Consider the following 15,219-nt stretch of genomic DNA (forward strand, 5'->3'; position numbering starts at 1 on the left):
ACTTCAGGGATGGTGCATATACAGAGCAGGCCGACAGCTGGTCCTCAGCAAACTGGTCCCGTTGACCTCAACCCCACTGTCCGACGCTCCTTGCCTCGAAAACAAGAAAAGGTCCCTTGGAATTCCAGGGAGATGATCTATTTTGTCTCTGTCGGTCGGTCTGTTCATTTTAATTACGTTTCACTGAAGCTTTCAACGTCAATAGGTGAGCGAATTCAATTAAATCTGGAGTGATGGGAATCTTTCACGAGTTAAATAGTCTTTCACAGGTCTTTGACAACTAGAAAATATACTTTATAACAATAATATAACAATATAACAAAAATACAGACATGCCTAGATTAATTTGTGTGATACCTCGTGAAAGATTCCCATCACTCTAGATTTCATTGAATTCGCTCACCTAGAATGACAGTGTCACTGAGCATCTCGCAGTTGCACACTCAGTGAACCGCTAGTGTGGCTTGATTAAGTCGCTTCTACTTGAAAATAGCATTCTAGCACTCAAGTTAGATTCAGTAAGTTGTAATAAGAGACCTGTCTGGGTGAGGGATTTGAACTTCTACGGTGAGACAGGGAAAGAAAAGACTAGCAATTTTGAAAATTATTGCTTTAGACAGCCCAAAGCTATAGTTTTGTACTTTCTTGTTCATATCTTCAACCTGTTTCCTGTAACTTTATGACTATGAGGTGAGAGTGCATTTTGATTAGTTCTGCACTCCTTCGTGTGTGTTTTTTTTGCCCTCCACAACAAATGAAATGAGAAATGATAGCAAGAATCATTGTGCAGCAATTATAATTTCCAGTTAAAGACTTGTAATAGTAGATTGCAGGTACAAATTGCTGAAGTTCTGTTATTGTGTTGAATTCACGTGGAGTACTCAGTGATATTCTGGGTTTGGGGATGGATGCAAGACGACTCGTTGATGAGGTGATAATGTCCTGCATTGATGACATCTAACCCTGGAGAGTTAGATCTGTGCTGTCATCGAAAACAATGTCTGAGTCTGCACTTACTTATCCAGTGATTAATAGTTATAAATAGTTATGTTGATCCCTTATTATTATTTTGATGTAATGAGTGGTTTTGTATAGACAGACCTGTCTTCTCTATTGAATCTTCTCTGTTGAATAATGGCCATTTAGCAAGGTGCCATGAGTTACAGTAAATGCCAGCCAATTGGCTTTGACTAATTCTATCTTAGGTTTTATTTTCTTACCTTTCTTCCATGCCTCTGAAACTGTGGTAAGGATAATGTCACTGTGGAATTCACTCTGACCTCAAAACTCAAAAACATAAATGCGTAATGCAGAATGTAGCTATAAGAATGTAATTTTTTACTTAAAAAAAAAATTTTTTTACTTGAGAAGACAAATGTTTCTACCTGAGAATGATGATTAATTAGTGGATCTTAGAGTTATGTTTTGGTACAGTATAATATTTAATACACAATAGAGCTATGTGTAATAGTTTTGCGTTGTCATTTCAGAAAATGTCCTTATTATATCTACATTAATAGTGGAATGATAGTTTTTCATAATTGCTTCTGTGTATCACAGGTGTCCATGAATGGTTTTACCATTTTCTGTTCTCCAATGAATGACTTCCTATCTCCAGATGCTTTCCTTAATAAGTCATCTTAACAAACATTTCCTGTCTCCTGATACACATCTGACGAGACTCAACATAGAGTGGTGGTGAGACATGCTTCAGATTGCTGAGTAAAAAATGCCACGTGGTTGGTGAGTTACGCAGCTTTAAGAATCATGTTTGCTTTGCCAGTTGCAGTATTTCTCTCTGTTTTAGGGGGCATTTTACGACAACGGAGCTCTAGAAGGAAATTCACACGTGTCTCTCTTTTTCTGGTTTTCATGAATATTCACAGCCGTGTACTCTGATGCTCAATGAACAAACACGACATTTAACTGAACAGAAGCTTCCCATGGTTCATTCTTAACAGAAATAGCTTTCCTTTAAATGGCGACATTTTAAATCGTTGCATTTCAGAGCAGAAAATTGTTTCTCTAAGGCACAAACAAAAAGCAACTTTGAGGTAAAATACATTTTCTGGAAGAATTATAAGCATTATAATTCAAAACATGAAAAGTATTTCAAGATTCAGGTCAAAATCATGTTTCAGGTATAAAGTTCCGATATTTCAGAATCAAGTCTAAATATTTTGAGAATGAAGAATATTTTTAGATTTAAGTTTTACATTTAAAAAAATAATAAAGTCTACATTTTTTTGTTGGAATAAAGACAAAATATATTTTTTTACAATAAAATCAAAATATACAGTATGCTAAAAATCCATACGCCACATAGCATTGGGCCCTACATTTAGAGTTGCCCTTCTGTATGTACCATGGTCATTCTGATGCCTTCTCACAATCCAGACAAGTTCCATTTGCTGTCTTTTCTTTTGCCGTACAGTAACATCTGACTCCAAAATGATGGTTCTTGGAGTTAGTCATTCTCTTCCTCCAGCCAGTGTTGAGCTGACACTATATTTACAACTAGAGCTGCGTATCCAGGGCCTTTAGTGCTCTGGATACACTTCTACTTCACAGTCTCGATTCCACCACACCACTATCTTTGAAGATATACATTCTCATTCGAAAATACAGTTAAATGCACTCGTGTCTGTGGTGCTTGATTTCTCCCATCTGTGTGTGTTCTGAAAGTTTCCATCGGTGCCGGGGTAGCTGACCTTTCTGAATTTTACATTATATATGAAACATTTATAGAGAAATACATATAGGCTTTTGCACACTGTTTGAGCAAATTCGTTTTCTAGATGTTCAAAGATATTTTTGAACCATTGGCTTTTTCATGCCCAGCTTTGCACAAAAATGTATCATTGTTTTACCTGATTGTAGTATTAGCCTTGCAGTATTGTTCTTATTTGCGAATCAGTCTCTTATCTTTCTTCCCAGTACATTAAATGATTTGAACTTGGAATTGCTTGTTTCACTTGTGTGTGACTATTCTTTTCCAAACAATCATTCTGATGATCTACTTTACATCATGCTTCTACAGTGATTCTTGGAGTCCTCACTCTCTCTCTCTCTCTCTCTCTCTCTCTCTCTCTCTCTCTCTCTCTCTCTCTCTCTGTCTCTCTCTCTCCTCTCTCTCTGTCTCTCTCTCTCTCTCTCTCTCTCTCTCTCTCTGTCTGTCTCTTTTTCTCTCTCGTTTTCTCTCTCTCTCTCTCTCTCTCTCTCTCTCTCTTTCTCTCAATTCAATTTAAGGGGCTTTATTGGCATATGTTTACATTGTCAAAGCAAGTGAAGTAGATAATAAACAAAAGTGAAATAAACAATAAAAAATTAACAGTAAACATTACACTCCCAAAAGTTCCAAAAGAATAAAGACATTTAAAATGTTATATTATGTCTATATACAGTGTTTTAATGATGTGCAAATAGTACAAAAGGGAAAATAAATAAACATAAATATAGGTTTTTATTTACAATGGTATTTGTTCTTTACTGGTTGCCCTTTTCTTGTGGCAACAGCTTGCTGCTGTGATTGGACACTGGGGTATTTCACCCAATAGATAGGGGAGTTTATCAAAAATGGATTTGTTTTCAAATTCTTTGTGGGTCTGTGTAATCTGAGGGAAATGTGTGTCTCTATGGTCAAATATTTGGCAGGAGGTTAGGAAGTGCAGCTCAGTTTCCACCTCATTTTGTGGGCAGCGTGCACATAGCCTGTCTTCTCTTGAGAGCCATGTCTGCCTACGGTGGCCTTTCTCAATAGCAAGGCTATGCTCACTGAGTAGTCAACGATTTCCGTAAGTTTGGGTCAGTCACAGTGGTCAGGTATTCTGCCACTGTGTACTCTCTGTTTAGGGCCAAATAGCATTCTAGTTTGCTCTGTTTTTTTTTGTGAATTCTTTCCAATGTGTCAAGTAATTATATTTTCGTTTTTTCATGATTTGGTTGGGTCTAATTGTGTTGTTGTCCTGGAGCTCTCTCTCACTTTCTCTCTCTGGAATTGCAGAGAATAACATTCACCTCTGCAATATGGCCAATGTTGTGAGATAAACAAGCGTCAAGCAATTGCATACTTTGGACCACTGTTTATCCTTGCAGTGTGGCATATTTTACATTCCTTACAACATTTGAATCTGCTTTGCTTTTTTTCATGGACATAAGGGAAACAATGCAGCATAAGCTGTTCAGGTCAGCTCTGTGGTTTGTTTTCCATGCCAGTTCTTGGGATTTAAAGCCGAACTGACCAACATGTTGTACACACTGTGCAGAAAGAGACTCTCTCCCCTTCTCTGCGCTCTCTGTCTCACACACATAGATTAGTGTGTGCTCACACACGCGCACGCACACACACACACACACACACACACACACACACACACACACACACACACACACACACACACACACACACACAGACACACACACACTCTTGCGTGTCTGTTCCCCTCCAATGAGAGATGCATACAAGGCTTGACACCGGGTTTTCCCTTGACCGTTGATTATGCTCTTCCCGAGATCCCTCATGACTCCATCCCACTCACCAATCTTATTTGTTATCGTTCTCCATCAGTAAATATTTCCGTTAATTAATATCTGGGAAAGCAAGAGGCCAGCTCATAGAACAAATGCTGATTAGAAGAACACATTTCCCCCATCTTATTGTAGCCATCTACAAAGAGAAGCCCTCTGCATCTCTATGGCTGAGTCACTACAGAGGATTGGGCCCCATTCATGTTTTTCCCATGTTGCAATTTACTCACTGAATTAGGCCTAAACCAAAAAAAGTGTTTCAATACCAATTATCATCTGGCAACGAGGAAAGGGGGTCTGACCGGGGTGGGGTGGGGGGGCTACTTAAGCCTTTTCACTAGTGTTGCCTTGTTTCCCCCGTTCCTCTCCTTGAGAGAGTAATGTGTTTCCACACACAAAGGGAGGATCTTCAGAGATATGCCAAGAGTCTGGAGAGTGTGTTTGCTGGACCTGTGAAGAGTGCTCTTTAGGAGGCTTTGGGGACAATGGTGTATGGGCACCGGCAGAGGTTTACTTTGTCCACACCAAGCATTTCACACGCACCCTGGGCAACAGCCGGTCTGGGCTAAGGCGACAACATTAGTCTGAGTTATTGAAAAGTTGTATATTTTTTTTCTTCTCAAAGCCCCCTTTTTATCTTGGTCATCCAATCAGGGCTGTGGTGTTGGAGCGAGATCTGTTCGGCCGGGCCTTCTTTTTTAAATTGGATTTAGACCACTATACTATGCTGTCTGTCCATAATTAACTATGTTGTCACCTACAGGGTGTTTCCTCTCCTTTCATTCTCCCGCCCCGAAAAAAATATGTTCTGATTAAATATTTTGAGAGGATGCACAGTTATCATGATCCTTGCGCTAATATAGTTTTACTATAACTTTTCGGGGTTGTTATTACTACTGCCATATTACTTCTAAGGGTGTGTTGCTGACCTCTGCATCATGAAATCTCTTGGCTTCTCATACAGACAGTACATATTGTATCAGACTGACTGTGCTATTTATCTGTGGCAGAGTAGACATACACTGCCTCAGGGTATTCTGTGTCAGATTAAAAGTACAAAGTGAATCCTCTCTCTCTCACCTGCACCTCTGGGAAACGGAAGTTTTCTCTGAGATTTCATTTGACCCCCTTTGGTTTTTATAACTTAGATGTCTGCAGGTGAGGCATTAGGATCTGAAAGCTTTTGATTGTTCAGCTTTCGGTGTGCAGACATTTCGGTATAATTCTTACTCCTATAAGCATATCTGAATCCTCGGCATCGTCATCCACAAGATTTGAGATGCATAAAATCATCTTTGTTGCATTACGAGAACGGTGAGTTCTGCCTAACCTGGTAGATTGACCCCTCTCTGTTACAGGGCATGTATATCACATAACCAATCAGAAGGTACATATTTTTGATTCTAATTCACAGTATTTGTTTTTTTGTGTGTTCACTGTGATATTCACAGCGTTCCATCCGGATCCTCAGGAATTTTCCTGACTCATTCCACCAAGAGGGAAAAGGGGTTTCCTTAGGAGAATGATGCCACATCTGGATTACATATTCAGCATTGGCTGGGTTTGGCACTCATGTGTCCCTCGCACCGGTACAGTGTGCAGTATGGCAAGCATTCTCCTCGTCGTGTCAGCCTTTCTATCGACCCGTTGCCCAGGCATTTATATATCTCGTTTATAACAGATTGCGTAATTCCAAGTGCCCTCGGAACTAAAGCGTGCCACACAGGGCAAATTACTCCATGCACAGATCTTATGCAATTCATTTATCCTTTTTTTTCCAACTCCAATGCATATTAAGTATGAAGGAACACCACATGCCTATGGAAATCATCCACCGTGGTACCTTTTGCTTCCAGACTACATGCATGCCCTCTAGGCTATCAACAGACGACGACACAAAAGGATGTGCGTCGCTAAACGGCCAATCTGCAGTTGCTACATCCATTTTTGGACGCATACATTAATGACATATACTATGTGACCCGTAAATGTCTCATTAGCTTAGTTCAACTGTCACACCCCACTGGGCACGGGTTAAATCGGCGTCGTTTCCATGTCATTTCAATGAAATTGCATTGAACCAACATGGAATAGACTTTGAATTTATGTCTGTGCCCAGTGAGACCCCAGTCAGAACCCCAAAATATACGTTTGTTTTACTCCAATGTTTGTAAACCTAATTTAAACATTGTCAATGTAAAATAACATGGTGTAGTCTCAACACTGTATTGTTTTTGTTGCAAAACAGAGGCGGGATGTCGGCTTTGTTATTGTTCCAACTGCGGATTTGCCCTTTAAGCCAGGCCCAATGCATCTTCATTATAGCTGAAGTTTTCTATCTCTCCCCGTACTCCTCTGCCAGCCCTTTTCCATTTGCCCTGCCGCATTGTTCATATCTCAATGCAGAGGTTCAGACAGCGGTTGCTATAGCAATAGCCGTATTTGACAAGGGCCCAGGCGAATCTCCTGATTGAAGAAAATGGTACCTTGTGGAGAATTTCTGCCTGTAAGAGGTTGCAGTGGCTCAGAAATATCTTCATAGATTTCCCCCCCCCCCCTTAACTGACATCCCTATTACTATAAGTGAGCAGTTTGGTAGAATGGAGAGTTGAAATGGAAAGTCAGCAGAAATTATATTGGCTTGACCTTCAGAATTTTTTTTTGTTCACCTACAATACTTTGCTATTCTTCCTGCAATTATGCAATTACAGCATGGGGAAAAAAAGTTTGTCCGTAGGTATTTTAAGCAACTGGTTAAAAGAGAAGGAAAAGTCTATGACAAATTGTTGAGGGGTCATTGTCTTTAACAATGTATTTTGCCTCTCTGGAGAGACAGATTTGAAGTATATTTGGCTACAGATGTTCTATTGAAAGAAGTTGTGTTGCATTCCCTGCTTCAGTTCAGTCCAGCTTCACTACTCGCTTGTTCTTTTATAGAAACACTCTCCCTGTTGGGAGTGCTACCTTGGTTAAATAAAGGAATTCAATTATTCAGTAGAGTTGGTCTTTTAATGGCATTAACCTCAAAAGCTTGACTATAAGTACTGTGATAAAAATAATAATAATATCCAATTAGATGCATAAGTAGATTACGTAAAACCGATAAGGGTTGCACAAGGGCAAATCATCTTTGATTAAGTTTCTTTTTCCACTTGACAACCACTGAATCACAGACGCATGTATTTGACTGTCTGCATACCCACTGTATAAGGAGACATACTTTTGAAACACAGTCTGTATTTGTCAGTATTTTTATGGGTTAATAAGATTTGATAAATAAAAGATGAATTCCTCTTCGGGGCGCTTTGCGAACACGTTGTATTGCTGAAAACACCAGTTTGCTGTCAGATCTAATCGAAGTCCGTTTTGACACATTTCCATGCTGGATATGGATAAAATATACACTACATTAGAAATAATATTTGCTTGGGTGGTGTTCTTATTGTGACTAACTCGTACGTTTTTCCCGAATACGCAGATTGCATTTTTGTGATCCGCTTCTATTTCAGTTATAGCCCCTTCAAATAATTATGAGGTGGCCTGAGAGCAGGCCAAATGGGATCATCATGACCAATCTTGACATTATTTTCCCAGATAATGTTGTACTATTTTGACTTCTGAGGTCAGAGGGTGATGCATCAGTTCTCTCTTGGGGAACATGCTTTCCTTTGAAATAGTTTGATTGTGCTACTGACATCTAGTTAGCGCGCTTAAATCGTGGAGTGCTAAGTGCTCTTCGCTGGTCTCAGAAAGGGCTGGGGTGTGCTCACTCATCGAACATAATAGTTGTTTAGGAAGTGTCTGAACCATGCAATCCTTTTATGAATGGTTTCTCATCTCTAGATGTGGGAGTTCCTTCACACACAAACTGTGAATAAATCAATTCCTCTCATCCCTTGGGAAAAGTGTCACATCTAGCCTCGACTTTATCAAGAAGAGCACGTGGACTTCCCTGTCATGGTTAGAGCTCATTTGCTCTCCTATAACGGATAGTGTTCTGTCATTGGAGTTCTTCAAAGGATGAAAATCTATGTTAGAGAATACATCCGTTTGGTACCTCTAATTACTAACTTTCAACTGCATTGTTTTGAACAAGCAACCTGTTGACTGTTGTTGTGTGAAATGTCTTATCTGAAGGAGGAACTTGTGAAAAAAAAGTCAATAGTGGTATAGGAATCAAAATGATAAAGAGTCTATTGGCAGTCATTTCTTTGTATATTTACCATGACAAACACAGCTTAATCATTTACACTGTGCCACAGAAAAACCTTTCCACTGACATGCTGTTCTAAGGAACCAAGCCCACACCTATGCATCAATCATTTTAAAACCCCATAAAATCCTTTGTTATGTAGGCAAGTCTAAAAGGGTTTGGTGATAGGGACAGCCCAAGAACAATACTGTCTTAGGCCAGGACAGATATTTGGCATTTTTTTCCGAGCTAACATTCTGATGAAATATACATTTTTTTTCACTGTGGGAATGGCATTCAACTGAGCTCATAATAACCCATTGGTGTTACAGTGTTATTGAGACTGGATGGATCTGCTGAGCACTCAGGAGAATGGTGTTAACCGAGGAACGTGACTGGGAACGTGACTGGGGGCGGCAGGTAGCCTCGCGGTTAAAGCGTTGGACTAGTAACTGAAAGGTTGCTAGATTGAATCCCCTGAGCTGACAAGGTGAAAATCTGCTGTTCTGCCCCTGAACAAGGCAGTTAACCCACTGTTCCTAGGCTGTCATTGACAAAAATAATTTGTTCTTAACTGACTTAACTGACTTTAATAAAGGTAATATAAAATTAAAATAAAAAGGTAGGACTACATAGTCTACATACATGTTTGTCGTAGTTTTCAGCTGACAAACCAATAGTCTGCTCCAAAGCTATAGAGATAGATTTTTGTCAAAATGTTGTAAAACCCTCACAAACATTTATAGATGCACAATTGAGAGCATCCTGTCGGAACCGGAAAGCTCTCCAGAGGGTGGTGCGGTCTGCGCAACGCATCACCGGGGGCAAACTACCTGCCCTCCAGGACACCTACACCACCCGATGTCACAGGAAGTCCAGAAAGATCATCAAGGACAACAACCACCCGAGCCACTGCCTGTTCATTCCGCTTACCATCCAGAAGGCGAGGTCAGTGCAGGTGCATCAAAGCTGGGACCGAGAGACTGAAAAACGGCTTCTATCTCAAGGCCATCAGACTGTTAAACAGCCATCACTAACACAGAGAGGCTGCTGCCTACATACAGGCTTGAAATCATTGGCCACTTTAATAAATGGATCAATAGTCACTTTAATAATGTTTACCGATCTTGCATCACTCATCTCATATGTATATACTGTATTTTATACCATCCGTTGCATCTTGTCTAGGCTGCTCTGTTATTGCTCCTCATATAGTTATATGTATATATTCTTATTCCATTCCTTTACTTAGATTTGTGTGTATCAGGTATTTGTTGTTGAATTGTTAGATTAGATGTTAGATACTGCACTGTCGGAACTAGAAGCACAATCATTTCGCTACACTTGCAATAACATCTGCTAACCGTGCGCATGTGACCATTAACATTTGATTTGATTTTGATTTGACGAATGAGTAACAATGTGAATTTTGACAGAACTCTATCGCCATACTATGCTGTGATTAGGAGATCCAACACTCTTATGCATAGCTTCGGCAGAAACAATTGTCTGGTAAAACATTATAACAGTGACATAAACATTCTGAGAAGGCCAGCTTTTATACTGACCACATTCTAGGGATGTGCGCACGGTTAATCGATTACTGGAAAATCCAAAAGGATGTCAGTATTCGATGACTTCTTGCTTCTTTTAGAAGACAGTTACAGGCCTATTTTAACCATGAAAAGGCATTTGTCTGAATGAAATAAAATGTTTCACGTTTCACACGTGTAGCTTGTTGTTGTCGGGCAATCAAAGTGGCACTACAGCCATATGTAGCCTAGCATGCGGAGTAGGATATTGCTAGTCAATGCAAAATGGAATAAAAAGTACACAATTAAGTTATCTTAATGAGAAGGAGTAGACTATGAGCAACCAACAGGTAGGTTGTTGTTTAACCTGAATGGAGTTGTTGTAGACAATTAGCCTGGAAAGCTAGCTAGTTGACTAACCTAGTGCAGCTAGCGTCTTTACCTCAATTTGAAGCAGTCAATACAGGCACTACCAGATGGTACAACAGATAACATATGGCAGCAAAAAGTTTGTCTAATGAGCACGAGAATGACTACTTTCTCTCTACCTCCCATCACCAGGCCCTGTCCTTCCCCGACCTGCTGTGGCTCTCCTGAGTCACTCAGCAAACAGGTGCTGTTGAGAAAAAAAAAACACTTCGACTATCCAGATTTCCCCCCAAAAATCATGATATTATTCAAATAGTGAAAATATTTCAAATGCCCCATCCCTACTACATTATACATCTAAAAGCATTGGATTGGTGGAGGCATGGGCTAGTGGGACTTTCCATCGGTAATTTCCTTTCAAATCAATTTACACTTTCTGAGGAAGGAGAGATAATTGGGATGTAGCGTGAGTCTGAAGAAGCATTATGGGTAGTGGTCTTCTGGTCAACTCTTCCTGAACCCTAAGATACTGGTTTCACGATGGAGCGGCAGGTAGCCTAGTGGTTAGCGCGTTGGGCCAGTAACCGAAAAGTTGCTGGCTCGAATCCCCGAGCTGACAAGGTAAATATCTGTCATTTTGCCCCTGAACAAGGCAGTTAACCCACTGTTACCTGGGTGCCGAAGACATGGATGTTGATTATGGCAACGCCTCCACAACTCTCTGATTCAGAGGGGTTGGGTTAAATGTGGAAGACACATTTCAGTTGAATGCATTAAGTTGTACAACTGACTAGGTATCCCCCTTTCCCTTAATGTATGGAATGACAGATTTTTTACCTTGTCAGCCTTGTCAGGAATTTGATCCAGCAACTTTTCGTTTACTGGCCCAACACGCTAACCACTAGGCTACCTGTCGTCCCATTGTGAGACCAGTATTTTAGGGTTCAGGAAGAGTAGACCGGAGGACCAATTGACCAATTATCTCACTGTCCAATCAACATATATGATGCTGTTGCTGTCTTTAAATCAAGAGACTTGAAGGCTTTTTTTCTTTAGTAGCACACTTAGTTCACAGGGTTCAGGTGTGACATTTCATACCCAAACAAGAGGTATAAACACCACCAATCGCATGACCGATGTTTTGAGTGAGAGTGTGCACGTGGAGCTCTTAGTAGTCCTTGTGAAATATCCTGATATATAAGCCCCACTGCCAGACCACATAATTAGCTTTTGACCTACATTTCTCCCAGGCTTTTCGTGTGTAGGGCGCGGGTCAGTTTCCCTGGGATTAAGTCTTGCCATTTCAAGGCAATTATTTTATTCTCACCACCACAACTGTGACTTTCAAGAAGACCAAGTACGTAAGCTTCCTTTTCACAGCTAACTGTTTATGGTTGTGTGCGTTGTCTCGCATCAGATGGCGTCATTCTAAAGAGACACGCAGTTGCCAGGACCCAACTCAGAGTGGGAGAGGCAAAGTGAGAGGGTTTACTCCGCCCAAAATCTGTCCATGTTAAGCAGATCATGAATTATTAAGAAAGTGCAGAGTTTGTACGGGGGTCAATAAGAGAGTGTTGAATTTAGTCAAGATAAAAATGTATTGCTATTTTGATATGTGAGGCTTATTTGATCGAACAGAAGTTTTGTAATGCTTAGGTTTTTACGAGTGTACTGATATAAGTGTGATGTACATGAATCCTGGAAACTTTGTGCATTTCTTTTTATATTGGAGTTGTCCCTGTTGAAATTGGAGACGGTCTATGCATATTCATGAGGCTAGAATTTCATCTCACTCTCCATTGAGTACAGAAGGTTGATGTCAACACCCCTCATCGAATATTCAAAAATGTATTCAAATTACAAGATATTTCCACCATAAGCACCTTAATATGGGAGGACGCTGGTGGTGATGGTTGAAGTGGGGTAAGTGGAATGGTTTCAAATACATGGTTTCAAATGCCATTCCATTCGCTCTCTTCCAGCCATTTTTATGAGCCACCCTCCCCTCTGCAGCCTCCACTGGTATCCACCAATCCAAAGAGGAATAGGCGGGAGCAAATTGACAGCCCGCTGTTCCGGTCTGTTCCACCCATTGTTCGGGCGGAGACACAAGCATCTCTTCATTATATACAGTATCTCCGGCCATCTGTGTAACCAAACGTGGAACTCATCTAAAAAAATCTGGACATAGCTCATCAGCCTAACTCTACTCAAGCCAACAAGGTGAAACATCTGTCAATGTGCCCTTGAGCAAGGCACTTAACCCTATTTTGCTCCAGGTGCGCCGTACTACTATGTTTGACCCTGTAAAACAACACATTTCACTGCACCTTCACTACATGACCAAATGTACAGTGCATTTGGAAACTATTCAGACCGCTTGACTTTTTCCACATTTTGTTACATTAAAGCCTTATTCTAAAATGTATTCAATTAATTTGATTCCTCATCAATCTAGACACAATACCCCATAATGACAAAGTGAAAACAGGTTTTAAATTTGTTTTACAAATTAAAAACAGAAATACCTTTTTTTACATAAGTATTCAGACCCTTTGCTATGAGACTTCGAAATTGAGCTCAGGTGCATCCTGTTTCCATTGATCATTCTTGAGATGTTTCTACAACTTGATTGGAGTCCACCTGTGGTAAATTCAATTGATTGGATAGGATTTGGAAAGGCACACACCTGTCCATATAATCAAAAACCAAGCCATGAGGTTGAAGGAATTGTCAGTAGAGCTCCGAGACAAGATTGTGTCAAGGCACAGATCTGGGGAAGGGTACCAAAACATTTCTGGGGCATTGAAGGTCCCCAAGAACACAGTGCCCTCCATCATTCTTAAATGGAAGATGTTTGGAACCACCAAGACTTGTTAGATCTGGCCAAACTGAGCAATTGGGAGAGAAGAACCCGATAGTCCCTCTGACAGAGCTCCAGAGTTCCTCTGTGGAGATGGGAGAACCTTCCAGAAAGACAACCGTCTCTGCAGCACTCCACCAATCAGGCCTTTATGGTAGAGTGGCCAGACGGAAGCCACTCCTCAGTGGCCGACCACTTGGAGTTTGCCAAAAGGCAGCATAAAGGACTCTCAGACCATGAGAAACAAGATTCTCTGGTCTGATGAAACCAAGATTGAACTCTTTGGCCTGAATACCAAGCGTCACGTCTTGAGGAAACCTGGCATCATTGCTACGGTGAAGCATGGTGGTGGTAGCATCGTGCTATAGGGATGTTTTTCACCTTTAGAGACTGGGAGACTAGATGAACGATGAAAGATGAACGAAGCAAAGTACAGAGAGATCTTTGACGAAAGCCTGCTCCAGAGTGCTCAGGACTTCAGAATGGGCTGAAGGTCCACCTTCCAACAGGACAACGACCCTGTCATTGTCAGAGCCAAGACAACGCAGACAAGTCTCTGAATGTCCTTGAGTGGCCCAGCCAAAGCCTGGACTTGAACCCGATCAAACATCTCTGGAGAGACCTGAAAATGGCTGACAACAACGCTCCCCATCCAACCTGACAGAGCTTGAGAGGATCTGCAAAGAAGAATGGGAGAAACTCACCAAATCAAGGTTGCCAAGCCTGTAGCATCATACCCAAGAAGACTCGAGGCTGTATTTGCTGCTGAAGATGCTTCAAGAAACAGTCTGAATACCTGTGTAAATGTGATATCTCAGTTGTTTTTTTATACATTTGTGAACATTTCTAAAAAACGGTTTTTGCTTTGTAATTATGGGGTATTCTGTGTAGATTGATGAGAAAGAAAAACAATTTAATCCATTTTAGAATAAGGCTGTGGAAAAATGTGGAAAAAGTCAAGGGGTCTGAATACTTTCCAAATGCACTGTATATGTTAATTGTTATGCAAATAAAGGTTGCTTCACTACCACGCCCAAAACGGAGGCACAATCATGGACTCAGATTCACAGGTGGTCACATTAAAACACAATCTCTCAACACAGAGGTTGAAACATTCTTAACGGATGGGCACTACATCAACATACAAATTGTTTTGTTATCTCTGGGGAAAATAGAACATCTATGTTGCACAGTAGGCTTAATATCACTATCGCTTACCAATCTCATGGTTTATTTTAGGGATGAGGAGACCTTTTGTGATTCCTTAGTAAAAGGGAGTTATGAAACCTGAAGAGACACATTAAACTGATCATATTCACTGTTTCAAACATCGACTGCTGCACAAGTGTGTGAATTGTCTTTATTTGTCTTTTTAATGCAATAAACTTTGTGGTTTCTTTGACACAAAAGGTCGCTGTTATGCCTGAAATCGACTCAAAACCAACGAGGAAGTCTGCAGTATTGGTTTGAGAGTGGTTGTATGAAACCAATCGGTATGTCAAGCAAAGATCTCAACCGCGCCAACCCGCTATTCATTTCTATTCAGTTTGACTCGTCATGAGTTCGTCATCTGAACCGTGCGTTAGTCTAGCCAGCTATCTAAACCCTGTAGTAATCACTGGATGATTTACTGACCGGGCAAGCAAAGCACATGCTCAGGGGCCCTGACCTCCAGGGTGCTCACATTAATTTTGTTAGTCCCTCTCAGTCTGATAACATATAAATATTCAATGCGA

The sequence above is a fragment of the Oncorhynchus tshawytscha genome, linkage group LG16 (assembly GCF_018296145.1).
Source record: "Oncorhynchus tshawytscha isolate Ot180627B linkage group LG16, Otsh_v2.0, whole genome shotgun sequence".
In the NCBI taxonomy this organism is placed as follows: domain Eukaryota; kingdom Metazoa; phylum Chordata; class Actinopteri; order Salmoniformes; family Salmonidae; genus Oncorhynchus; species Oncorhynchus tshawytscha.